The sequence below is a fragment of the Castanea sativa genome, chromosome 7 (genome assembly GCF_040712315.1).
Source record: "Castanea sativa cultivar Marrone di Chiusa Pesio chromosome 7, ASM4071231v1".
NCBI classification, from domain to species: Eukaryota; Viridiplantae; Streptophyta; class Magnoliopsida; order Fagales; family Fagaceae; genus Castanea; species Castanea sativa.
The window spans coordinates 45264099-45291410 of NC_134019.1; the positions used below are offsets into that span (position 1 = coordinate 45264099).

The 27312-nt window shown below is 36.0% G+C and overlaps 1 pseudogene; it reads right to left on the reverse strand.

Moving 5' to 3' along the window:
* Positions 1–1418: 1418 nt before the first annotated feature.
* LOC142644555 (lysine histidine transporter-like 8) lies at positions 1419–25898 on the reverse strand (annotated as a pseudogene).
* Between the last annotated feature and the right edge of the window lie 1414 nt (positions 25899–27312).

The window sequence follows — 27312 nt, forward strand, 5'->3', positions numbered from 1 at the left end:
GGGTCCTTTTACTGGTCCCCAAGACGGTTTGATAAAACCCTTTGGCTCTCTGTTTTTTAATACAGAGTAAGACACTTTGGCTCTCTGTTTTTTAATACAGAGTAAGAAACTTTGGTGAGACCTTCCATTTATAAGCTTAATCCATTTGGTGTGGAAATCAATTCTTTTCATTATGTTTCCTACAAATAGCCATTCCCACTCAATCATAAGTCTTTGCTCAAGTTTCAAAGTCATGTATCCTTTTTGTGCTTTTCTTTTTTGTTTCATGTGACGCATTATTTTAAAAGCTAACAGGATCCTATGAGTCTTTATTAGTGGATATTCAATTACTTTTTAAAAGGGTTTTGCATTTGGGTTAGTGTGATAAGGTATAATTTATTTTTTGAAGTATGTGGCCAGTATTAATTACGTGTGTGAAAGATTGCACCTGTGATACCTTTGCCTACAATGTGGTTTTAGGTCATGGTATCTTGCTCTATAATGATTACAATTTATACAATATATAGGTCATCACTAGGTTAAGATATCCTAGGATTAAACACATTCATTTCCATCAAAATATTTGTATTAAGTATAGTATCATATGTTAATATACTAAAAGTTGGATTTTAAATGTTGTATTTTAGTCACGTGACTTAATTTTAACAATGTATGATATATTAAATACCTTAAAATTACAAAAATAATTTGTTTTACAAGAAAGAGAATCTCTGTTACCAAAGCTCTAATGGTTTAGAAAACTGTTGGAATTAGGATAGAAAAAAAATGTTGGATCTAAAACTTTAAGTTGTGAGAAATTTATCATTATTTTAACCATCTATTATAATTTTAATTTTTATAAAAATCTGGTCTTACATAGTATGCTTTGACCATGTAACTAAAAAAGAACATATGTATCACATGAATACTGTGCTATAAACTTGGAGTTCACGCATGTTGTTTTTTGACATAATTGATGATATATGACTCTTGAATACGAGGATAAACACACTGGAGGGACAGGCATGCAATTTGGACTAAGCACGTATTATATATATTTTTTATAATTTAATAATAATAATGGGCCCGGGTAGGAAGAATTTGAATCATAAATGTCTTTATTAGAATCATCAATAAACGTTAGTTGAGCTACAAAGCTCTTAACAAAATATATATTTTTTAACTTTTATTTTGTAAACAATATATATAAATTTTGGTAACATTGAAAATGTGCACTAATATTAATTCGTACTAAAATATTTTATTCTCTTACCCAAACCCAAACAACTTCCTCTACTATATTGACAACTTTATGTAAGGTTCCTTATGTAAGATTGTATCCTCAAACCTTTGTTGATGTTAACACAAGATGGCCAATTGAATAAGTAATCCATGACGTCCATACATACATTCGAAATGGGTATTGGTTTTATTTCTTACTAAATCTGGCATAGAGGCTTGTAGAACTTTCCTTTTAAGCCTTTGTCAGCCAAGGTCCAAGCTGCTGCAATAACTATTAGAACAGTCAACACAACGGCAAAGCAACCTAACCCCATGTTTATAAACCAAACCAAACCATTTGGTCGAGGTTTCTTCATTACAATTCACATGAAACATGGATGTACGTTTTTAGACCCCTTAAACATAACTAGTTTAACTTAGTTATTTAGCCAAGTGATTAACTTAGGTAAATTATGCAGATCTAGGTTAACACATATAAATCATATCATTGTAAAGTGCAGAAAATAAAGAATACAACAATATGATAACCCAGGAAAACCAAACCGATAAAAAACCTGGGGAGGATTTAACCTAGTTATCCTCAAGGTAAAACTAAATCCACTATGAAAGAATTGAAGTTTACACAATAGCGACTTAGACTACTAAAATCCTATCGCTAGCTCGAGTAGGAAACTTACTACCACGACCACATGACAGCTTTGAGTCCACGGATTACTTGTTTCTTCAATTCCCAGCAAGCGTAAGCACTCCCACTTGTATATCTTTAAACTCTTGAATCTACAACTAAATTGATCATCAAGCTCTTAACATCAATCTAGATCTTGATAACCCTAAGTGTATGTGAAGGCAAACACCTCTAGATCTTACAAGAGATTCACACACATAACATAAAGAGTATCATTAAAAACGTGGCTAGGGTTTTCCCTTTTGTACCTAGGGCAAAACATAAAACCCTACACATAAAATGGGTTTGGGTTGAGTTGAAAAATTCTGCAGAAAAACAATCTGCACGAGTTTCGATCGATCGAGTCGAGTCGAATTTTCGATTGAATGAGCCAGACAGATTTACAAAGTAAATCCTGCAAAACACTCGATTCCAACTTTACAACTTAAACATACTTTGAGCAAGTCTAATACAACACTAAACGTTTTGATCATGATTTTCCAACATTACAAATTGAAATTCTAATACATTTAAACCTAAAGTCTTAGAACCCAACAAACTCTCCCTTTGGCAATCTGTGACAAAACACAAACTTAAACAAAATACTCAAAGTTACAAAAACAGCCTGTTACAAAATCATTGCCCAACACAACAAAATCATTGCCCAACACAACAAATTCAACCTAACTATTATCCATCAGTTGTAAGTGTAGACAGCAGTATGATTGAATCAACCTATATATTCCTGTAACTCTTAACAAACGCATAAACGCATGTGTGGAAAATACAAGTAACCAAATATAACTTCTTGATTTCACATAACACAAAATAAAGACATATATCATGAATAACCTCATAAATATAAATCAATAAACAATGTGAAACAAGAAACATATATAAACACAGTATCTCCCTCTGTCATGGACAATACATCATAAGCCCAAAAAAAAAAAAATACAGAATGAAGCACCTAGATACAATCTAAAAACTCCATAGCTCCAGAACATCAAAATCTCCAAATCTCCCCCAAACATCAAAAACTCCTCTCTATAACATATGTACTCCCCATTTTTGTGATGAATCGCCAAAGGGCACTCATTCATCATCAAAAGGAGGTGGCGGTCTTAGACTCTCCAAATCTGCTCGCAAAGCATGAAGCTCATCAAACATGTCCACCAAAAGCTGACCATAAGCTGCCTGAACGGTCATGACAGTCTCCAACATACAACAAATGTCTGAATCATCCGAAGTAGAAGGTGGAGGAACAGCAGCAGCAGGATCGACAGACGCCTCAGCAGAAGTATCACTCGTTGAGGAGGGAGGAGGAAGAGTGACACCAGAAGACTCAACCCTAGGACGTTTAAACTAGCTCTCATCTGAGCAGCCCTCTGCCTAAGAAAGATGGCACCTATAGGAGCAACTATATTGACAGGTTCAAACGCGAGAAATTTTTCTAAACCCAAATGCAAAAGAATCCGATGTATAAAAATAGGGAAGAAAAGAGTATGAAAAATAGAACTACTCCGATGAACCTCAATCAAAGAACGAATTAAAAGATAAGGAAAACTCATAGGAGCATCGGTAACAAAGGCATACAAAAATGCACATCTTTCGATAGGAATGGTGTGCAGATGGAATGACACGAAATCCTGAAAAAGAGATTATGAATCTCAGTCAACTCATGAGTAGTGATCTGAGGATCAGAACCCCACTAGATAGAAGACCCATTAAGATATGACATGATGTCATCAAGGGGTGGAGACTCATCATAAGGATAAATAGGATGTTGGACCAGTGGCATCCCAAGAGCAACAACCACTACTAAAGGAGTAATGGTGTACTGGTCACCCTGTTTCCAACTTCTCTCAAGAGTGTTGAAATCATAGGAGTGGACCAAGAGGTTCGAGTAGAACTCTTTGATCAAGGTAGGCGAAGGGGGATGTGAAATATCCAGCAAAAATAACCAACCCCTACGCTCAAAGTTTCTCCTAATATCAAGATCAAGCTCATCTAAAATAACCTTTCTCTCAGCCCAAACGGTTCTCAAAAGGTTCAAAGTCTCATACGTTTCCTGGTTCTTTTCACTAAGAAAACTATCACTCTCAAAGGAAGGTGTAGAAGAAGAGGAGGCTTTCCTATTGGCTTTAGTATTCCTAGGCATGGTGCTAAGGATAGGACAAGACACACAGACAGAACCAAAAGAAAAGAAAGAAAAAAAACCAAGAGCAGATTGTAAGTTAGCACAAAACAATATAGAAAAATAACAATCTATATGATGCATGAGTAGTACAATTGAGTGATGCATGATCTAATGCAGTGAGAATAAGTTCAATTTAACTTTAAAAACACAAAATTGGCTTGAGCATAGAGTTTATATCAAAAACCCCAAAATTTTGAAAAATCACTTGTACAATTTTCAAGAAATTTACCAATTAGATCATTAAACAAGATAGATAACACATTATAATGATCAAATTAATCAATCCAACAAGCCAATTTCATCATTTTAAATCCAATTGAACAAATTCCCCAAATCGGGTAATTTCAAGCCCTAGAAATTTCAATTTCTCAAAATACATCAAATTGATCAAATTAATGCACCAAGAACAGTTGTATATCATCACATAACAAAAAACCATTGATCAATTTCGCAAGAAAAAGTTTGAATTAACACAAAGCCCAAATTCCCTTAGGTTCGAAATTCTCCCCAAAATGCATGAAAAAATGCATGAAAGATAAAAATAAATGAAAAAGAAGGGGCAAAAAGGTCTTACCGGCCTTAGATGACAAAAACCTTAAAGAAATTTGAGGGAAAATGACAAAAATCTTGCTTGGACCCTTAGACCGATCGAATAGAGAAAGAAAGAGTTTTGAAATTTTGAATTAGTGAATGAACACATGAGAAAACTCAGATTTTAAAAAACTCTCTATACGACTTTCAATTGATCGAAAATTAGATTTGATTGATCGAAAATGCCTTCGATTGATCGAACATCAATTGAGCATGGATCGAAACACACAGAACCAAACCAAAATTTTAATTACAATTTCGATCAGTCGAGAAACAAGTTCGATTGATCGAAATTTTGGAAAAACCAATTTTCTGGAAAACAAATTTGTGAAGACAAATACCTCTAGATCTCACAAGAGATTCACACACACAGCATAAAAGAGCATCTTTAAAAATGTGGCTAGGGTTTTCCCTTTTATACCTAAGGCAAAACCTAAAACCCTACACGTAAAACAGGCTTGGACTGAGTTGGAAAATTCTGCAGAAAAACAATTTGCACAAGTTTCGATCGATCGAGTCTAATTTTCGATCGATTGAGCCAGGAAGATTTACACAGTAAATCCTGCAGAACACTCGATTCCAACTTTACAACTTAAACATACTTTGAACAAGTCTAATACAAAGACTAAACGTTTTGATCATAGTTTGCTAACATTACAAATTGAAATTCTAATACATTTAAACCTAAAGTTCTAGAACCCAACAATGGATAAGCAAAATTTAAAGGCAATGTAGCACCTCCAACTAGAGGTGCTAGGCTTCGCAAAAATGGAAAAGTCATAGAAAGAAAGAAAGCCAACCCTCCATTGCCAACTCTAATGCATGTGCGAACCCACAATGGGCATGGCCGATTCTTCTTGCTTGTGTACCTAGCTTCAAAGTTGACAAAAACTACCAAGACATAAACTTGGAATGCACATAAACAGTTCACCAATACTAGAAGGTAAACTGTGACCATCTTTGACTTCGAGATGTTGGGTCCATGGATTTGTGTAAATGTAACCAACAATGCATCTCCTCCATTATACGATACCTGGCTTTCATTAAAAAATAAAAATAAATGAAGAGATTGTCCACAACTTTGTTGAGAAAAGCTTCTTGAATGATGGTCCATAACAAGGGCAAATTTGGATGATTTGTTACATTTTTTAGGTTTCTTTAGAAGTGATATATCTTGCACATAAATATGAATTGAGCAAGTATATAACAAGCACAATATAGAAGAAACATACAAGAATTTATGTAGTTCCACAACATTGCTTTACTTTTATGGAGAGGTCAAATTTCATTATATCAAATGGAGAATAAGAAGACACTCATATTTTTTTGATATATAGAATAGCGATATAAACTTCAAAAAGTATATACAAAGGCCTATAAATATATGCCTTCTGCTTTCCCCTTCCATATTTGGAAAGGAACATGATTCTCTCCATTTTATCAAAAATTGATAAGAGTCCATTTCAAACACATTCTTTGGACTATCGATTTAAACTTTAAGTCCCTTGAGATATAACAGTGTCCAAATTCACCTATATGTTAAACTTCAGTCAATTTTAGGATGAATTGAGATCATGCGCCTTGTATGTGTTTATTATTAAAAAAACATTTTTTATAAATAAAACTTAATATAATTTATACATCTTAGGGTCAGCTTGAACAAAGAATTAATAAAATTCTTAGAAAATAATCATGGACTGATATTAGAAGCCTATATAATTCTTATTTAATGACTGAGATTGAAAATTAAAAAAATTTACTTTCAAATTTTCAACCCTTAAACAAAATTTGGTAATTTGGCATTGCCAATGCTAGTGCACTTAGTAGATTTGCAAGGGATCTAAATCCAGAAAATATTGCCCTTGTTTTATGAGAAAAAGTTGTTACACACTCATTTGCACATGCGCACTAAAAAGCAACTGAAATCTAAATTGAAAATCGTGACTTTTTAAAGTCACAGTTTAGTTGCTTTTTTACGCGTGTAAATTTGTGTCTAACGTAGCATTGTTTTATATATAATAATGCTTAGTGTCATCTAGAAAGCCCTCACAAGTCAACTTTTTTTTTTTTTTTTTTTTGAGAAGGAACAAGTCACAACCATACGAGGAAGAGTATTGCATGAAAGGAATGTGACTAGGATTACACCGCAATTATGACATGATGCTAGTGATGTAACTAGCGGCGTCACTGCACCCATATAATCTTTTCTGCGTATAAAGGAAGATTATTCCTCACTTTTGACAAACAACATACAAGATTCATACCAAGTATAATTAAAATTGACAAATATCATAAGGTGATTTATATTGTTGCTACTTTTTTTGAAAAATAAAAAAGGAAAATCATTCATTCACATTTAGTATGAAAAGGAAATCTTTCCTTCGCACATTTAGTAAGGTAAAGGTATGTCATGCAATAGCTAACAGCCCTGCGCAATTTCTGATATTTCAATAAATATGTCCAGGGTTCGTCTCTAACTATCAAGTTATTAAGAAAAGTTTACATCATTCCAATCTTTCGTTTCTAACTATCAAGTTATTAAGAAAAAATGGTTACATCGTACAATAATTTCAACTTTTGACATCCAAAAATTGGGGTCCTCTGCCAAGATCATTGGGCATATTAACAGTGCCACATGATTCCTTGACCTTGAAGAACATGTGTATTAGCTCTGGGGCTATACTTTGTTCACAGTCCTATACATCCAATTAGAAATACAAAAAAATGGCGATAGAGGATCCCATTACTGGCCCCTAGATGATTTGATAAAACCCTTTGACTCTCTGTTTTTTAATACAAAGTAAGAAAGTTTAGTGAGACCTTCCTTATATAAGCTTAATCCATTTGGTGTGGAATCCAATTCTTTCATTATGTTTCCTACAAATAGCCATTCCCACTCAATCATAAGTCTTTGCTCAAGTTTCAAAGTAATGTATCCTTTTTTGGCTTTTCTTTTTTGTTTCATGTGATGCCTTATTTTAAAAGCTAATAGGATCCTATGAGTCTTTATTAGTGGATATTCAATTACTTTTTATAAGGGTTTTGTATTTGGGTTAGTGTTGTACATTTTTAGATCTCTTAACACGAGTTGTTTAACCTAGTTATTTAGCCAAGTGATTACTTAGATAAATTATTCAGTTCTAGGTTAACACAATAATATCTTATCATACAAATAAAGTGGAAATATAAAGAACACCATGATTTGATGACCCAGGAAAATCTAACCGGTAAAAAACCTGGGGAGGTTTTAACTTAACTATCCTCAAGGTAAAAACAGATCTACTATGCAAGAATTGAAGTTTTTACAATAGAACTTAGACTACTAACATCCTACTGTTACCTCGAGTAGAAAACTTGCTATCACGACCATGTGACAGCTCCGAGTTCACGGACTATTTCTTTCTTTGATCTACTGCAACCACAAGTTCTCATACTTGTGACTTTGAGACTCCACTCAAAGATTTCAGATCTTCTTTAATGTTCTTTATGTAGTAACTGAAGAGATCATCAAGTTCTTGATGCATATCTTGATCTTGACAACTCTATGTGTGTGTATGAAGATAAACGCCTCTAAATCTCATAGAAGATTCAACACACAACTCTCCAAAAGACTTTTAAAACGTAGCTAGGGTTTTTCCTTTTATACATGGAGTGAAATGCAAAACTCTACACGTTATATGGGCTTGGGCTGAATTAGAATTTTTGTAGAAAATTAAATATGCACGAGTTTCGATCGATCGAGTCTAATTTTTGATCGATTGAGCCTTGCAAATTTTGTCCAATAAATCCTGCAATCACTTGATATCAATTTTACATTAAATCACTCTTTGAGCAAGCCTAACCTAGACTCTATGTTTTGATCATGGTTTGCCAACACAATACACATTAAAGTTCTAATATATTAGTTTCTAAAGTCTTAGAACTTGACAAGTGTGATAAGGTAAAATTTATTTTTTGAAGTATGTGGCCAGTTTTAATTGAGATCATGCACCTTGTATGTGTTTATTATTAAAAAACATTTTTAAAAAAATAAAACTTAATAACATTAATACAAAATTATTTTTGTAAGGTCACAATTTGTACCCAAACCCAATAGTGAGAAGGGAATAGGCCCAAAAAGCCCAATACAATGAAATTTGTAGAGAGTGGGTTTGAAATTTAGGTTCTAAAGATGTTGGATAACAAAAATGATGGGCCCAATCCTAATGTTATACACAAGGAAAAGTTTATATGACAGAATTAGTCCTCGGACATAAGCCGAGGATAATTTATATTATCGCTTCTAATCTCTTCCAAAGATAGGTTACAATTATGGATTTTTGATGTCCCCCTCTCCTGAATGTCCCTTCTTCTTTTTATACCATTCTCCTTTTTCTCATCATCCTCCACGTCAGGGTTAAATTGCTAGTTTAGATACTTGTCCCACCCACCACCTCTCAAGTCTTTGAAGGCAAGTGTAAGGCTAAACTCTGATGCTCAGGTATCATTTCCCCATTAATGCGACCAGAGAAGCAGTTGCAGAGTATTCAATGTGGGGGCGGTGGTAACAACTTTATCGTAGGTATTTCACCGTCTTTCTTCTTATCTTCCACATTTACCATGCTTACCCTTATCTGTAGAATCTTCTAGAATATTGCTTGTGGATGTTAACCAACCCTTCTCATTCCTCGGCTTTACATAGCCTCAGACATATTCTTCCTTAGACTATCTTCTTGGATATACTTGTTCAGGTATCACCTCTTTATCTATTAGTATTGCTTTGTGAGTTGACATTCTTATATCCTCGGACCCTTCAGTGTCCTCGGATTGGGCCTTTAGCCCAACAAGTACCCTTGGGTCAACCCCAAACATATTCTTGGGCCCATTGACCCTACAATAGCCCCTCAAGATTCTCATTTCTGCTACTTCGGGAGGAAAAGAGGATTTTGACATCTGTCATCGTTAACTTGTGTACGCCACACATCTTTACTGATAGGGATGATGACTTCGAACTGCCCATTGCACATTCTAGAGCCCTCAAAAGATGGAACAGAAAAGGAAGGAGTTCGCCTTCGCCTCTCCCGACGTAACTTTCTCTTCAGGTGGTCGATCTCCTTCTGCATGACCTTAGTATTTTCCCCGTGAAGAATTCTACTTCCTTCTCGTGAATGACTCATGCTAGTGTGCGTTGTATGCACACTACCCTCTCGGTCCCTTTCCTGCTCAAGATGCAAGGAGCGACCCTCATGCTGGGACCCCACAGACTCCACACGGTGTGGGTATGGGCCTACCATAATGCTAAACCTCCTACAACACAAGATTCCCATAAACGACGCCAATTGCAAGGTCACAATTTGTACCCAAACCCAATAGTGAGAAGGGAATTAATAGGCCCAAAAAAACCCAATACAATGAAATTTGTAGAGAGTAGGTTTAAAATCTAGGTTCTAAGGATGTTGGATAACAAAAATGATGGGCCTAATCCCAATGTTATACACAAGGAAAAGTTTATATGACAGAATTAGTCCTCGGACATAAGCCGAGGATAATTTATATCATCTCTTCTAATCTCTTCCAAAGATAGGTTACAATTATGGATTTTTGATTTCCCCCTCTCCTGAATGTCCCTTCTTCTTTTTATACCATCCTCCTACTCATCATCCTCCACGTCAGGGTTAAATTGCTAGTTTAGATACTTGTCCCACCCACCACCTCTCAAGTCTTTGAAGGCAAGTGTAAGGCTAAACTCTGATGCTCAAGTATCATTTCCGCATTAATGCGACCAGAGAAGCAGTTACAAAGCATTCAATGTGGGGGCAGTGGTAACAACTTTATCGTAGATATTTCACCGCCCTTCTTCTTATCTTCCACATTTACCATGCTTACCCTTACCTGTAGGATCTTCTAGAATATTGTCTGTGGACATTAACCAGCCATTCTCATTCCTTGAATTTACATAGCCGATGACATATTTTTCCTCGGACTATCTTCTTGGATATACTTGCTCAGGTATCACCTCTTTATCTATTAGTATTGCTTTATGAGTTGACATTTTTACATCCTCGGACCATTCAGTATCCTCAAATTGGGCCTTTAGCCCAACAAGTACTCTTGGGTCAACCCCAAACATATTCCTGGGCCCATTGACCCTACAATTTTTAAACAATAATTTCTTTAAAAAATTAATGGAAATTATATATATATATATATATATATATATATATATATATATATATTTTATATAAAAAAATATTGAATTGTCAATAAGATGAAAACTTCATATCTATCATTATAAAATCAATGCCCAAATTCTTGCGACACAATTGACCAAGAACTAAAATTAGTACAAAAATTTCCATACATTGATGCCCTTTACATGGAACAAAATGATTAATCTCCATGTTATCAAAAAAAAAAATTAATCTCCAATTTCATGCCCTCAATCCACAACAAACCAAAATATCAATTCGAAAGTTCACGAATCACTCAAATTTCCACCATAAATTCAATAACTCTACTTGCAATACCCATAAAGAGATCAAGGGAATTAGCCATGGAGAGAGAGAGAGAGAGAGAGTTAAGAAAATAAGTAATTCTTATGTACTCTTAGAGCACAGAGAATGATACTCTCTCCTCTCACATTCATAGTGGGGTCTATTAATTAAATTCACGGTGAGGTCCACCATGAATGTGAAAGGAGAAAACATCATTTCTTCATACTCTGGGAGAACCTAAGAATTTTTCAAAGAATTACTCAGATGGCTAATAGAACTTTAACATAGGGCCAGCTTGAACAATTTCAAAAACCTCAAGTTGTTAAAAATTCAAATTAATAATTACACTAAAAGCGTTTGTAGATAGGAAAAATTCCCGACCTATCACAAGTTGATACATCATACTACCAAGTCCACAAAATACAATCAATTACAAAGTGCCACGTACTGCTGCTAGGTTTTGCCATCATTATTCAAAAACCAATAGAAATTTGCCAAGTGTCATTGAAATAAAGGCACGAAACTGCATCAGCATGTGTAAGCGATGACGCAAGCGGCCCTGCACGTGTGAGCGATGACACAAGCAGCCCTGCACGTGTAAGCGATGACACAGGCAATCCAGCATGTGTAAGCGATGACATAAGCGGACCAATCAGGCTGTGACATGTGTCACCAATCAGACTCCGCCACGTGTCACTCACCCACCCCTAAATTCCTATAAATAGAAGCCTTCCTAAGACATTTAGGAGGACACACAGGACAGAGAAGAAGATATCTTGAGTTCAGAAATCCAGAAGCTCTACCGGAATCAAACCCTGAAGCCTCCAGGAATTTCAAGAACTTCAACCTCGAATACAGACAACATTTGAAGCAAAGTCATCCAAACAACTTGTCTAGATCTCAAAGGTCACTAGAATCAAGCTCAAAAGCCTCCAGAAATCTCAACAAACCACAAATTGGTGAAGCTCTACGGATTCAAGCCTCCAAAGCACTGAAGAACTTCCACCACAAACCTTCAAAGACGAAGAACGCCAAGAACATGAAGAATGCGAAGAACACAAAGAACAAAGAATTTCTAACAAGCTCATAGCCAAAGATTCATTGTAATTCCATTTTAAAGATCTTCGATCCATTCTTCAGCTAAATTGAAGTACATTCGGTGTTCAAATCAAAATCACATTACCACAATTCCAATCAACAAATCTTTTGAGGAAATCGAATCAGAGGATCATTTTTTTGTAATTACAGAGAATTGTACCACATATTCATCAATACAAATTCGCATTTGTGAAACTATTTTACTTGTTTGATTTATTTCGAACTAAGAATTTAGTCGTCTACAAATTTTGGCACGCCCAATGGGACCTCTCTGCCTCTCATCTCATTCTCCTTCAAAGAAAGAAATTTTCATCATCTTGCTATCAACTTCAATGGCCTCTAGCAAGAACATTCAAGCTTCAACAATAGCTGCTTCAATTAAACTTGGTACGACTACCACCAACAGTTGCATTGGGGCAATCAATTGTAGCCAACCTAAAGCTCACAATCAACTTCAATCTCAATCAACTAAGGAAGCCAAGGTCCAGACAATCATCTCCTTAGTCCCTCTTAAAAGAAACAAGGTCATCAACAAGGACATCTCCACCTTGGAACACCTCAAGTATGGGGGCAAATCCCCTTCTTCCTTCACAAGAAGTTGGTCGCATGATTTCTCTCTCATCAAAGGGAACCCAAAAGATGAGATTTCACGTGCTCACTTCAATTCACTTCCTTCTCCATCATCTATGGAAGTTGTGTCAGTCATGATAATTAACACCTCTACCATGGAAGAAAAGATGGCTGAAATGGAACAAAGGGTCGTCCTTCTCACAAAAGCACTTGAAGATAAGGACTTCCAAATTGTAACTTTAATGAACAAACTCGAAGTACAAGATCTTGGTGAATCAAGCCATGGTCATAAATTCACATCTGCAAAGGATGATGAAGGGAAAGAAATTGAAAACACTCCCCGACAAGAACAATCCACCTCAATGGCCTCAATATCTGTCCAACAATTGCAGGACATGATAATGAATACCATACGAGCACAATATGGAGGTTCTTCTACAAATTCTCTCATATATTCAAAACCCTATACGAAACGCATTGACAATATGAGAATGCCAAATGGGTATCAACCCCCTAAGTTTTTGTAATTTGATGGAAAGGGAAACCCTAAGCAACATGTTGCTCACTTTGTAGAAACTTGTGAGAACGCAGGGACTCAAGGAGGCCTCTTTGTAAAGCAGTTCGTTCGTTCACTAAAAGGGAATGCCTTTGATTGGTATACAGACTTAGAACCCAAGTCAATCGATAGTTGGGAACAACTTGAAAGGGAGTTCCTCAACCGATTCTACAGCACACGCCGTATGGTAAGCATGATAGAGCTTACCAATACAAAGCAGTGGAAAGACAAGCCCGTTGTTGACTATATCAATCGATGGCGTTCTTTGAGTCTAGACTGTAAGGGTAGACTTTCTGAAATATCTGCTGTAGAAATGTGCATCCAAGGCATGCACTGGGGACTTCTGTACATCCTGCAAGGGATAAAGCCTCGAACATTCAAAGAATTGGCAACTGGTGCGCACGACATGGAATTGAGTATCTCTAGCCACAGAAATACAAAACTTCCCATACCTGAGGAAAGCAAAAGGCAATCTCAAAGACCCAATAACTGTTACCACTGCCATAGTTAAGGTTCCAAGGAGAGAAGCAAAGGCAAATGAAAAACAACTTGAAGGATGGCAAAAGAACGAAGTGCGTCATCTGACCTTTAAGGAACGTGAGCACAAAGCGTATCCGTTCCCCGATGAAGATGTGCCAAACATCTTCGAACAACTACTGCAATCGAAGCTGATTGAATTGCCAGAATGCAAGCGACCAGAAGACATAGGGAAAATTGATAACCCTAACTACTGCAAATATCATCGCATCATTGGCCACCCAATATAAAAATGCTTCGTCTTCAAAGAACAAATCATGAAACTTGCTAAAGAAAACAAGATTGATCTAGACCTTGATGAAGTTGTTAGGTCAAACCATGTGACCGTTGCTTGTGATGTGCTTCCAACTCTCAGGCAGGGGGCAAACACCAATAAGGCTTACAAATTGATTGACGATGATGGCGTACGGATCGGCCCCATCAATGGGAAGTTCCTCAAACGCTTCTATGCTTGAAAATTGAGAATTGCTCCTCAGTAAGAGCTTAAACTACCTACTGTAGCATTACAAAGGTACATGATGTCTTCCCATTACCTTTGAAAGTGTACAAATAAAGAGAAATTAATCCCACTCTATGTCACCATTTGTGAGTGTGGCGTAGTGGCTGGATGCCCATGTCACCCTTGAGGCCAAGGTCTCGGGTTTGATTAGAAGTGATACCCACTATTGCACAATTGGTACCCATGAAATGCCGTGGGGTGTAGGACGAGGATTACACACGTAAGCCCTCCCTTTTTGTAAAAAGAAACAACCCAAAAAAAATCATCAAAAAAAAGAAAAGAAATTCATCAAAACTATAAGAACAAAAAAAAAAAAAAAAATCATCAAAATCAAAAAGAAAAAACAAAAAAAAAAAAATCATCAAAAAAAAAATTGTTGAACTACGTAATGACTTGATCCCTCTCCAGGGTACGTAGGCAGCTAAGTACTTTTCACTAAGTTCAGTCACACGAAAAGAAGAAGGATTGCCAGTCTAGCTTGAGGAATTTTTCAAAGGTCGTTGTAGTAGAAAATGAAGACTGTAAGGAGCTAACGTTGCTTAGCTTTCCTTGAAATGATGATAAATATAAGTTGCTTCTTGGTTGTGGAGTAAAATAAAGTTTTCAACTTCTTTTGCAAGAAATGAAGTCTGCATGGCATTCCCCATCTTCCATAGACATTCTCCCGCGTTTATGAAGTATGCTTTGCATCACTTATCTCCTGGGGGCATCTTCTTGTACCTTGCAAGTCTAAGCTACATCATCTCTCTTCTAGGTTGTGCTACTTCATAGCTCTAAAATTTGAACCACATCATCTCCCTTCTGAGTGGTGTTGTTTCACATCATGTCTTTGAAATCTAGACAACGTCACCTTCCTCCAAACATCTAAAGTTGGTGCTGCATCATCTCTCCTCTAAGGGCATGTTTGTGCAATGTCAAAATCATGGCGGCATTCTTCTCACAACTTCAAGGTTTTGTTGGCGTCTCTTTGCATCCTCAAGGTCTTGATAGGAGCTTCTTGAAACTTCAACATCTTGTTGGAATCTCTTTGCATCCTCAAAGTCTTGATGGGAGCTTCTTGAAACTTTAAGCTTTATTATAAAGGCCAATATTAGTGCAACTTCAATGCGAATGCAAGTGCCAATGTGGAATGTTGACGTTGCTTCATAGTATAGACAGATGTCCGCATGGCTTTGGTGCAGATGAATTGTTGACGTGGCTTTCATGGTAAAGATGAATGTTGGCATGGCTTTGCTGTGAATGAAGTGTTGATATGGCTTCATGGCAAAGATGGATGTTGGCACGGCTTCGGTGCAGATGAACTGTTGACGTGGCTTCATGGTAAAGATGAATGTTGGCACGGCTTTTCTATGAATAAAGTGTTGATATGGCTTCATGGCAACGATAAATATCGGCATGGCTTTGATGCAAAGGAAGTGTTGACGTTGCTTCATGGTAAAGATGGATGTCGGCATGACTTCGGTGCAGATGAACTGTTAACGTGGCTTCATGGTAAAGATGAATGTTGGCACGGCTTTGCTGTGAGTAAAGTGTTGATATGGCTTCATGGCAACAATAAATATCAGCATGACCATGCAAATAAAGTGTCGAGGCAGCTTTATGGCAAAAGAAGAGCATCAGTGTAGCTTCAGTACAAGGACAAATGCTGGTGCAACTTCAATGGCCAAGACTCGTGATGTGGCTACTTTGCAAAGATTATTGATATTGCTGCATAACAAAAACAAGCAACCACAAAGAACTTGTCAGAAGAAAATCTCACGGCACGTCTAAAAAAAAATCAACAAAGAGAGAGAGCTTCAGTTCCAATCTCTAGCCTGTCAAAAAAATAAATAAATCAATCAATCAATCAATCAAAAAGTGAAAAAAAAAATAACAACAATTAAATAAATTTAAAAAATAAATCTCTACACTTGTATTGTGTTACCCAGGAGATTATGCTTTGATAACTTCATGCATGCCTCGGGTGGCTTTATATAGAAAACTTCTGAGATAACAGACAAAAAAAAAGATTAGGCAAGCCATGAAAATGCTGCCACCAACAGATATTATTTGAAGTCAGATTTTGCAACTCAAAAGTATTCAAAGTCAAAAAAATACTGCACTTAGTACCCAAAAGAAGATCATGTTGTTAGAAAGAATTTATTGCATTAAGACTTGGGATAAAGTTCTAGTCCGCATATTGTTCAAGAGTAATGCTACCGCCACAAATTATTTTAAAACATTTTTTTTTTATGTGATCAATTTCTTGTTGGTTTGTATAAGCCTATCATTAATATCACATTTTCATACCAACAAACTACTCACCACATTAGCAGTTTGTAAAATTATTTGTATCTCTAGTATTATTCATGGTTCAAACTGACTGTGCTACCGACTTGAAAGTCTGAGATTTCAACTATGTCAGAACCACAGAGAAGACTAAGATGGCAACCAGTCCAACAATGTGCACCGTCTCCTTTTCTAAATTTTAAAATCCTCTGACAAGATGACCCAAAAATCGACACTTGAGAACAGTAGAGGCACTCAGTGGTTACCCTGAACCTACGTTCTGCCTGAGTTTCTACATGCTGTCAGAACGACCACCGCCAAAATAGACCAAGAGGACTATAGGTCCAACAATGCCAGCGGACTTCTTTTTCAAACTCGTGATAATCCAGACCTCATTTCAAAAAGCTGAATCCACCAAGATCTCAAACCAACAAAAATCGACAAAACCCAAAAATTTCAAGAGCAAACACTCTGCCACGCGCCTCCACGCACCGCCAAAACCTTCAGAGGATCCCGGCCTACTACTTCAAAACTGTACAAATCCAGACTTTATTTCACAAAAATAATATTACCATTCGATCCAGCGGCCCCAGATCGACAAAACTCAAAATTCTCAAGTCCAAAACATGAGCCACGCGCCGCCAGAAGCTCTGACAAACGAACACGCACTCCCACGCGCCATCCTCACGCTTACACGCGCCTACACGCTCCGTCTCCTTCCACGCGCTCACACGCGCCGGCAAACTCTCACGCGCGTGCACGCGCCACGCGCTGACACGCACTCCAGTGCCATGACATCATGATGACATCATCCTCTACAAACCGTTTCAACCCGAAAAACCGACCCGGATCCGGACCGCCTAAAAAAAAAAAACTCTGACTAGTTGGAATTTTGACTTTGATAAAAAAAAAAAAAAAATCAAAATCAAAATCAAAAACAAAATTTTCAAAACGAGGCTATCCTACTCATTTTTTCGTATACTTTCCAATTTTGGGATCTGTTTCTTCAAATGAGACTTGAAAATTGTACAACAGTTCAATTTTTAAAAAAAGTTGACTTTTGCACAAATTTTGACCAAAAGTCAAAATTTTTGAGATGGACCAGTCCCACTCGATTTTTTGCGTACTTTCCAATTTTGGGATCTATTTCTTCAACCGAGACTTGAAAATTGCACAACATTCCAATTTCTAAAGAAGTTGACTTTTGCACAAATCTTGACCAAAAGTCAAAATTTTTGAGATGGACCTGTCTTGCTCGATTTTTCGCATACGTCCCACTTTTTGGGTCTATTTATTCATTTGAGAATCCAAAATTTCTCCAAAAAAAAAAAAAGAGTGATTCTACAATTGTTGGTTTTGATGTAAACTTTGCATGAAAATCAAGAAGCTTGAGCAAAGCTTGTCCTATCAGGTTTTTACAAAGATTTTGATTTTGAAATCTGCATATTTGTTTTGGACTTAGAAACCACCAATCCGACCCACTTTTCTGAAGTACTAGCGGTATCCAAAATTTAAACTCTCAAGATCATAATTTGAGATCCATCCATTTGGTCTAGATTCCCTTAAGATTATTCTCCAGACTTGATCAAGGCTCCCATTTCAAAGAACAGACGAACTCTCACAAGTATGTCTCAAAATTGAAATTACATTGGGTCACTACTTCAGCCTACTATTTTCGTTGGTGCCTACCAATCTCCAACCTAACATTCCCATTCGGTGCCTACTGTTCTTATCCACCATTCTCACCAAAAAGTCTCGTCCGCCATTCTTAACTACCCAACTACCATTCTTCATCTCTCCGCTATAAATAGAATGATCGGATTCACTAAAGCCCATCAAGAAAAAAAAAAGAAAAAAAAAACACACACACACACTGAATGAAGATTTACTTCTTTCAAATTTTCAAATCCTCCTTCTCACGGCTATTTCTCACTGTGGCCTCATCATTCTCAACACCTAGCAACCAAAATCGCTTCATAATCAGCTTGAAATCAACCCTCTCATGGTTCAGTAGAAACACTTCTCACAACATTATTGCTGTTTTAGGATTCAAACAAATTTTGTTTCCCTACTTAACGACCTCATTTGTCCATAAAGTTACTCTTAACACGGTTTGCATCGTTGTTCCATGCTTTCTTGGATTTGATTGACCAGGAAATCCAAGTCCAGCAGAGACACCTGTTCCCAAGATCAAGGCTTCCGTAGTCTCTCTCCAACTGCTTGGTCTCCCATTAGAAGTAGCGGTTCGGAATAAACAACAACCTGGTTGGTTTCTAAAACTAGGATCACAAGTTAGCTCCATCTTTCATCTTTTGTGCTTTTCCAACAAGTGGCATTAGGTGAAGGTTGTAATACGTGTTGGGGTATCCTACAAATTGTCTCCGATCTAACACTTACGATGACTTTCAAAGTACCAGCTTATCAGAAATCAGCCTTTGGTGTCGGTAAATGGTCGCCAAGGCCTCATTCCATGTTCCCACCAGCGTGGAGCCCAAAGGTCATCGTTGGTAGTACCTCAAAACACACTTTTTTAGAATTACTCCAACTTAAGATTAGCTTGAAGAATTTCAAAAAATATACTTCTAAAATTACTTCAACTTAACATCCGTCAGCATGGTCCAGTTACACAGGCGCATTCAACGACTTGCTGTCGGACCTCATTCAGCATGCAGCCAGTCCCACATCCCAAGGTATACTTCCCAGAGACATCTACGCCAGAGAGTCCCCAACATGCAGGGTCAGTACCATGGTGTCATATGTTTCACTCATTCACTTCATTTTCATTTCCATCTTTTTCACCACCACCACCAGCAAACCCAGAATCCCTTCTGAAATTACCTCAACTTAACCTAAGTGATGCGATAACACAAGCACATTCAACCACACTCCCACATGTTCTCTTTGTGATCCGAAGTATACCCTTCAGATATAACTTCACCAAAAGTTCTTAAAAATAAGAGGCTAGCTCCAGAGCTCTGCATGCTATACCCAGTCAACATTCTCACCTTTTCTCCATCTTCAACACCCTGTGATCGCCACCAACAATCCAAAATACTCTTCTGAAATTACCTCAGCTTAACCTTTACCGAAATGTTTCAATCTTGCAAATACATCCAACTTCTTACAAATAACTTTTAGCCCCACCAACCCACTCCAAGTACCATTGAACACTCTTTTGAAATTATTTCGACTTAACCTCTACTGAGAAAACTCAATCACGCAAGTACATTCAAATACTCGTAGACCCCTTCTCGGTCTCATCAAAGTCTTTCATATGGGTGGGTCTACTCTTCTGCAATTACTTCATCCTGTTAAAAGCTCCACCACCTTCAGCTATTTCACTAGAAGAGTCCAGTATAAAAATTCATTTTTTTTCAAGACTCATTCACTCACCACCCTCCAAAACTGTGTGCATGACCGAGTCTCGAAGGGGCATTTGTAGAGAGGGAAAATTCCCGACCTATCATAAGCTGACACATCATACTACCAAGTCCACAAAATACAACCAATTACAAAGCGCCACGTTAAGCTGAGGTAATTTTAGAAGAGTATTTTGGATTATTGGTGGCAATCACAGGGTGTTGAAGATGGAGAAGAGGTGAGAATGTTGGTTGGGTACAACATGCAGAGCTCTGGAGCTAGCCTCTTATTTTAAAGAACTTTTGGTGAAGTTATATCTGAAGGGTATACTTCGGATCACAGAGAGAACATGTGGGAGTGTGGTTGAATGTGCTTGTGTTATCGCATCACTCAGGTTAAGTTGAGGTAATTTCAGAAGGGATTCTGGGTTTGCTGGTGGTAGTGGTGAAAAAGATGAAAATGAAAATGAAGTGAATGAGTGAAACATATGTTACCATGGTACTGACCCTGCATGTTGGGGACTCTCTGGCGTAGATGTCTCTGGGAAGTACACCTTGGGATGTGGGACTGGCTACATGCTGAATGAGGTCCGATAGCAAGTCGTTGAATGCGCCTGTGTAACTAGACCGTGCTGACGGACATTAAGTTGAAGTAATTTCAGAAGTATATTTTCTAAAATTCTTCAAGCTGATCTTAAGTTGGAGTAATTCCAGAAAGTGTGTTTTGAGGTACCAACAATGATGACCTTTGGGCTCCGCGTTGGTGGGAACATGGAATGAGGCCTTGGCGACCATTTACCGATTATTCACGTTTATAAGCTACACTTGACCCTAAAAAAAAAAGGCTACACTTGACCCAAACTTGGGGGGGGGGGGGGGGAGGGGAGTTTGCATTTTGACTATTTTTTTTATAAATCATTTGAGAAACTATACCTAATGGGTTTTTTTAAAAAAATATATTCTAAAATTGCATTTTTAAACCACCACCCCCAAGAGGAACTTATTTGATTGATAAATTTTTTTTTTTAAAATCTATTATTAGAGCATTCCCATTAGGTGTGCCGAATATTTGGCATTTGGCACACTAAACACCAAAAAACCCCTTACATGAAATGTTCTAAATGCTATAATATTTAGCACACGTGAATAGTACTGTTCCATCTTTGGAACGGTACAAACGAAAATGCTAAAAAAAAAATTATTTATTCTCTCTTTCTTCTTTTATGAGTTTCTTTCTTCTCTCTCTTTCTTTTTTTCTTCTGTCTTTCTCCGCCTCTCCCTCCATCTTTTGTCACTCTCTCTTTCTTTTTTCATTCTTCTTTCTTCTCCAGAATCTTCACCTCTCTCTCTTTTTCTTTTCTTTTTTGTCACTTTCTCTGTGCCTCTCTCTCTCTCTCTCTCTCTCTCTCTCTCTCTCTCTCTCTCTCTTCTTTTTTCTTTGCCTAGGCCATTGCCATTAAGATTGGCTTTCACTGTGGAGTTTGGCCTCACCAATGAGGTCAACTGGTTAAGATCACATGTGAGTTTAGGCATTTTTTTTTCGGTTGTGGATTCCATGTGATTGTGGGTGGTGGTGGAGTTGGGTTGATTCCATGTGATTTGGGTTGTATAAATGGAGTTAATTCATCTCTTCATTTTTTGTTGAGAGTTTTGTGTTGATTTTGTGGATTTTTTTTAAAAGTAGTATTGGGTGGTGGTGGCGGGTTTTTATTTTGATTTTTTTTTTTTATATTGATGGGTTTTTAATGTTTTTTAATATTTTTATATATTATTTTAAAGTAAAAAATTGAAAAATAGAAGATGTGATGTATGGTGAATTGTAAAATGGCATATTAAAATAATAAAGTAAGTTTTTTAATGTAACAAAATGACATATTTATAGAACACCTAATAAGCATGATCTTAGATATCTATATAACAAATCTCATTAGGTTCAAAAAAGGAAACATCCACTTGCCTTGTTTCCATAAGCCCAAAATCCTCCTATTGCAAGGGGGATAAAAGCACATGGCCATTACTATGTACGATATTGTCATTCCTGTGCACATAGACTTATAGGATGTTTTTTTTGGACTTGAAGGCAATGTTTGCTACAACATTTAAATCAAGATGACAAATATATCCTTTCTTTCCAATCATCATTGTATTTGTTTTTATAATAGCATATCACTTTTTTTTCCTTGTCAAAATGATAGCATAAGCTTAGGGTACTTAGGAGGTAAGCTTTCTCATTAATTTCAAGATAAATTATTATGTCCATTGGCGGACTCTTCCCTCTTAAAGGTAGATTTCTAGGGAGATGGTATATCAAAGATTAGTTATATGCATCTACTTTTTTTTATATATATAATATGTAAGTTCCATAAGACTATGGAAGGCCTACATTGTTAGGAGTACGATGAATGTATTAAATGCATGAGATAATTGTTGATACTTAAGACCCATCTCATGTGAGAGGGGAGATTGTAGAGGGATTCACGCAATGAAGGACAAGTTTTCTCTCAAAACTGGTTTGGAGAAAAACCTTTCAAACTTCTATATCTTTTTATTGAATGTAAATTTTGAAAATTTGACTGTTGGATTGCATGATTTTTATGTTCTTCACTCACATGTCAAATTTTTTTTCAAATTGGATGTTATTTACCATTTGATTATTAAACTTATTTTTTATGCATAATTTTAGATCACAATAACTTGAAATTTAAATATTTGATTGATGACATAGCTATTGATCTTTGATCTTCTTGAAATTTGCAGGTATGGAGGACATAATAAGAACATACAATCCAGCAGTTAAATTTTCAAAATTCGCGTCCAATGAATTTGGAGGATTTTTCTCCAAACTAGTTTAGAGATAAACATTTTTCCTAATATTGAAGTGTTGTGTGAGTACATATCCTTATAAAGTTTCATATTTTCGGTTTCGTGCATGTCAAAGTTCAAATCACTAACATGATAACCATTGAACTATCATCGGAATTTGACAAGGAAAAATGCATAAAGGATGGTATAAACACTAACCTGTATCTCGAGGATAACATTATGTCCTCTCAATGCAATGACAATGAATCCAAGTGCATCTAATACATCAATAAATCTTTCCATATTAGATTTCACTCCATCAAATTGACTGTAGGATATGTATGTGGGACTATCCTTGATTATTGAGAGAATCCAAATCAAATTATTGTATACAACAACTATGGTGGCCCCAATTAGAGACGCCCAAGCTATAGAGTTAAGGTTGGGTAGTTGGGTTATAAGTAAAACTATTCATGTGAACACCAAGTACCACTCTGTACATGTCAATGATTTGGCAAGACACTTGGCATCACCACCACATATGGTTTTGAATAAGATACCTTGGGTCCCACCTCCAGTGATAATTAGGACACATGCACCCCTACATTGTATATCACAGGGAATAGGGCTAACCCCTTCCCGAATTTTGGACCTACAAATAGTAACGTATTATAACTTTAGATATAATAACATTGAGAAAGAAAATACAAGTGATTGATATTAACTAATTATTGGAGATTCATAGGTGACCTTAAAAGATTGGGACTAAGGCTTTGGTATTGTATATAATAACACACTATCACCCTTCTATGCATCATGCGTAAGATCTTTGTCATTTGATCAAATTTTATTGAATTTTAACTGGGGACCACAGTTCACATTTGTCCCACGTCTTGTTATTTATAAGTTGTGAGACCATAGTAATGCATTATTAGAACAAATGCAATTGAATGTTAACTTGGGAATACAATTTAAATTTGCCTCTCTTGTTAAAGTAGTAAGTTGTGAAATATCATTTTTCTATGAATTTTACTCTCTCTAGAGACTTGTTAAAAAAATTGCATTACTTATTGATATCAAAAAATTAACAATCCACAAGTTAAAGAATTGAGAAAAATGGGGTCTTGTAAGTTAAAAGAATAACAAATATTCACTTATAACTTTTAATATATAGTTCTTTTTAATAAGAAAATATACTTTTCAACAATTTATTAGATTTCACACAAAACTAATTGCAGTTGCGTGTGTTTTTCTTAATATTTGCATGCTAATTAATGAACTTTAACTTAATTGACACCTACTTTCCTTATAAGTCATGAGTGAAGGGTGGAGACAAAAAGTTATGAGTTCATGACTTATCACGTGTGAGTGTAACTTTATGAATAAAAAAAGCAAGCACGGTTTGACTTTTATATATATATATATATATATATATATATATGTATAATAAAATTATAATCTATTAAATACTGAATAAATTTTATCTTGTGGTTTTAGAATATATATTCATTAACAAAAGTAAAATAATAATAATAATAATAATAATAATAATAATAATAATAAGAATAATAGGAACAAGTTTATATGCAAACTGGTTTATATAAAAATTTCCTCCAATCCACTTTGTGGCTGTTAAACAAACTATCTAGTATCTACATGTACAAATATCACATGACTTTTAAAGAGTCATGTAACTTGCTTAAATAATACAAATGTATAAACTTATAAATCATCACGTAGTGAATTGAAGAAAAATTCCCCCAAATTAATTTAGAGGAAAATTTTCTCCATAACAACAACATGGGGTTTCCTACTTACCAAAAGAAGCTTTTGCAAGTTGTATGTATCTGCTATAGTGAATTCCATGGACCAATTCATGTAGTTGAATGAGAATGAATATGGAATAGAGCTGCCACACAAATGCTAGTGACAAACATAGGATACCCCATGCCCTGCAACCAATGAAATAATTAATTACAATAGAGATATTGGACACATTTTTTTTTTTTTTACCATAGTTGAAGTGACAAATGGTTATTACTAGTAGGTAAAAAAAAAATTGATGTCAATAATGGGCCCAATAACCAAGAATGAGTACAAATTTATCAACTTAATTATTGTGAAAAAAGTTATAAAAATTATTGTATTTATACCATTACTCAAACTCATGAAGTTAAGTCAAATGACAAGACTTTCCTTCAAGCTACTACATTTGTAGCTTATTGCAAGCAACAATAGGATGGTTTCTTTATAGCCAAAATTGAGAGCAACCCTATTAGCAATATTTTAGGTTTTAAAGATTTAGGATTCAATGTTTTGAGTCCTAATTTGTATATGTTGGTAAACTGAGAATGCATGTCTAGAATAGGTTTTAGACATTGCTCAAAGTGTTTCAAGTCAAGTCTCAAAAATATTCAAGCTGCAAGAAAAAAGAAGTAATTTTCAGTGAAGTTCGATCGATCGAAGATCAGGCTCGACTGATCAAGAATCACAGAAAAATAATTTATGCAAAACTTAAATCAAGCCCAAGCTCGCAAAAACGTTTAGAGTTTTAGTCCAACACTCCTAAGTATAAAAGGAAAACTCTAACTATGTTTTGAAGACTCTTTGAAGACTTGTAAGTTACTCTTGTGAGATCTAAGAAGTTCTGTTGTCTACCGGAACAAGATCTACAATCAAGTGCTGGTGGAATCTTGTTACTACAAGATCAACAAGTAGTGATCTGAAACCTTTGAGTGGGATTTCAGAGTCATAAGCATGGGAGCTTGTTTGCTGTAAATCCAAGAGAGAAAGAATCTGTGGATTCAGAGCTTGTACGTGGTCGTGTTAGTAAGTTAATACTAGAGGTAACAATAGATTTAGGGTTAAATCTTATTGTAAAAATTTCAATTCTCTATTAGTGGATTTGTTTACCTTGAGAATAGCTAGGTCAACTCATCCCCAGATTTTTACCTTGAAACGGTTTGTTTCATTAGTTTTCTTGGGTGCTCATATATGTATGTTATTTACTTTTCCACCGTTTGCATCATATGATCTTTCACATTCTAACCTAGATCTCATAATTAGCCTAAGTAATTACTTTGCTAATATATTAAGTTAAACAACCTGTTTTAAGGGGTCTAAACAAACAAGCACAATAGCATGGACCACAACTAATTAAATAGAAGTTACAATTTTAAAGAATGAATTTGGTTCAACAAATGCAAATAAGAACAATAAGGCCTTGTTTGGATAGTGAGTGAGTGGTATGCCATCACTCATCATCCAATATCATCACTCAAACTCATCACCCTATATCTCAGTTTTTATCACTTGAAATCCCCAACTTATACCCCATGGCTATTTGGACCTTAATCCCAGTTGCATTTTCTTTCTAAAAACTCAAAACTCTCAACTTTTTGTCGAACCTATGAACAGACTTGGTGCAACTTTTACCAAACATCTACCCGCTTGACCAACTTTACATTTTAAACTCACAATTTTACATTTTAAACAACTTTACATGCATTTTCACACACTTTTTCACCCACACAAATTTCAAAAACTACAAAAATCTCATCTCAAATTCCTCTACCAAACACCCCCTTACATCCTTCTTATTTCCTTTTTTTTTTCCTTCAACCCCCAATACCCAAACTCACCAAACCCAGAAGCACTGTTCGTCGTCACCATCCTCATCCACTCGCCCAACTTAGATTGCTCTCATCGCCTCCTTCCTCCACCTTAGTCTTTAGTGCTATGCTTCTCACTCAGATCGATGGGCGCACTGCCGACACTGGGCAACCCCTTCTCGGCCAGATTGGTGGCCATGCTATTCCCATTAGTCACCGCTTCTTAGATCGTAGAGACATGTGGAATCTCCGACGTAGGTTCAAGGTAAGTTTTCCAGCATCCATGTTTTTAGATTTTGGTCGTCTTTATTTCTTTCTTTTCTTTGAAACAAAAACAAAAAATGTTATTTTTGATAGATTTCAAAGATTGCAAAACCAGAATAGCGAAAACATCTTTTGCGTAAAGAGAGAGCAGATTAGTGGTATGGTGTGGGAGAGAGGAGATCGGTGTGCTTGGGTGCTCACGAAAAAGAAAGTAAATAAAATAGTAGATGTAGGAAATGGGTTTGGTTTGAAAAGAGATAACATAGAGCCGTTGGTTTGCTTAATAAAGACTCTGAACCTTGGGTTTGTGTTGTGAGTAAATTTACAAAAATGCCACCGTTACTCAGTCTCTATAACTCAAAAATATTTAAAACTTGTTTCTAATTTCTATAACGTATTACTCACTTTGGTGAAAATTGAGTGATGAAAACAAAATCTGAAAACACATCCAAACAAGCTAATGCTTCGTGGGATCCACTATTTTTGAGTGATGAGTGAAAGAAATTAAGTAATGAGTGATGGGAACATAGAAATCCAAACAGCCCCTAAACTTTAAAGTTTTCTGTCACTTGATATGAATTCCATAAGATTTTCCTAAA